This window comes from Gymnoscopelus braueri, assembly GCF_963280865.1.
Source record: "Gymnoscopelus braueri genome assembly, chromosome: 18".
NCBI classification, from domain to species: domain Eukaryota; kingdom Metazoa; phylum Chordata; class Actinopteri; order Myctophiformes; family Myctophidae; genus Gymnoscopelus; species Gymnoscopelus braueri.
In genome coordinates, this window is record NC_137618.1 from 29,047,011 (window position 1) to 29,048,674 (window position 1,664).

The following is a 1,664-nucleotide window of genomic DNA, read 5'->3' on the forward strand; positions in this document are numbered from 1 at the left end:
CGGCGCCCTCACGGTGTTGACGGTGGTTCGACCTAGTTCGAAGTGTCACAGCAATGTTGTGATGGTGCCGGCGCTCACGCCTAATTTATACTCCGTTGTACGACGGAGTCGCACGCCAAAAATGCCGGATCTATAAGCTCACAACACAGTGGATCCGTGATCGACTGAGCTTATAGCTAGCTTATTTCTGGCTTGCACCACCATTGTACGACAAAGTATAAGGCTGGGTATAAGGCTGGGACAAGTATTTCAGGCTACTGTAAAATGCCTTGCTCGTATGGTCAGCCCTTTGGTCACTTGACTCAGTAATTTTGCACCGTAATTCTGTAGGTAAGACAACTGTAAATACATTAATGTTTGTATTGTATATGGAATCCTGGGTTGTTACGATAGCCTTATTCACCTTTTTAGGAAAGCAAAGGAAAAACAAAAAACGACACAAAAAAACGTACTGAATGAAAAAAAAATGGAATACACTTCAGTAAAAACAGAGCATACTACTTTTTTGGTAAATAGCTTGTGTAAATATTGACCAGAACCCAATAAAACATTTTTTTATAAACTCTTAAAGTAAGATGTTTTGTATAAAATTTGAATTTTTTGCTATGTATTTTAGCTAGCGCTCGATGGAAAAGCCCGTGTCCCTCACACTCCTTTCCCTTTTGCACTGTTTCCATGGTGATTTGGTTTAAAAAAAAAGAAAACAGAGAGAAACTTGCCAAACCGACTGCTGCATATTTGTGCCATAGGTGTGTACCATAAATATTTATTGAATTATTATTATTATTTTTGTTCTGTTTATGATTTGGTTTCTGTCCAGTTTGTAAGTAAACACAGTATTATGATTGCGTTGTTTGTTCATCTACCCCTGGTTTTTAAATTCTGTTTTCACATGGTTATACTCCCCCCGCCCCCCCTCCTCGTTGCAGTTCAAGATGGCCGCCGTGAGAAACTAAATGTTTCAAAAACACTTTCAAAAGAAACGGAAAAAGTGATGACACACACATTCCACCCAGTCTGTTACGAACTGAAAATGTTTTTCAATAAAAAGGTTTTTCCTATGGACGTGGTGTCTGGCTGTTTCGTTTTGTTGCTCCACTCTCACTAGGGTTGCCAAGTACATGACATTCAAATAAGGGACACCCGGCCGGGCGTCCCTTGTTTCCAAGAAAAATAAGGGACGTCCAGAGAAAATCTCACTGTATATATGTACAGTTTTTGTAAATTATATTAACAACTTAAACCCCAGCATCCATAATCTGGAGGGAAAATGTGCCAAAAATAGCAGATCTACAAGCTCACAACGTGTTGCACTTTGACGCGGTGTGAGCTTGTAGATTGGGTATTTTTGGTGAAGAGATACTGTAGAGGGAAAAGGGGCAGACCAAGTATTGAGGGTTGGTTTACACATTAAGGAAAAGCATGAATTTACACTGATGATAGTGCTATCAAACAAGTCTATGAAGCTGAAAATATGTGAGTATATTTAATATGCTGAATGTAGTAGGGTCCCTGCTTCATCTCTCTCTCCGCTAAGGGGTCCTTGGCTTGAAAAGCATTGAAGACCCCTGGTCTAGAGGGTTTAATTTAAGTGGTTAACAACCTGTATTATAGTATGTATATGAGCTGTGATTGATTCCCCAAAAATGAGCAGCAAAGTGTGT

General features: G+C 39.6%; 1 protein-coding gene across 1 annotated transcript in view; it reads left to right on the forward strand.

The window, feature by feature from the left end:
• Positions 1-1,066, forward strand: part of LOC308105677 (ephrin-B2a-like) — a 31,471-nt gene extending 30,405 nt beyond the window's left edge. Inside the window, exon 5 of the mRNA XM_080456552.1 lies at positions 1-1,066. This exon is cut by the window's left edge and continues 3,983 nt beyond it. The gene's annotated coding sequence lies outside the window, so the exon portion shown is untranslated.
• The last annotated feature ends 598 nt before the right edge of the window (positions 1,067-1,664 follow it).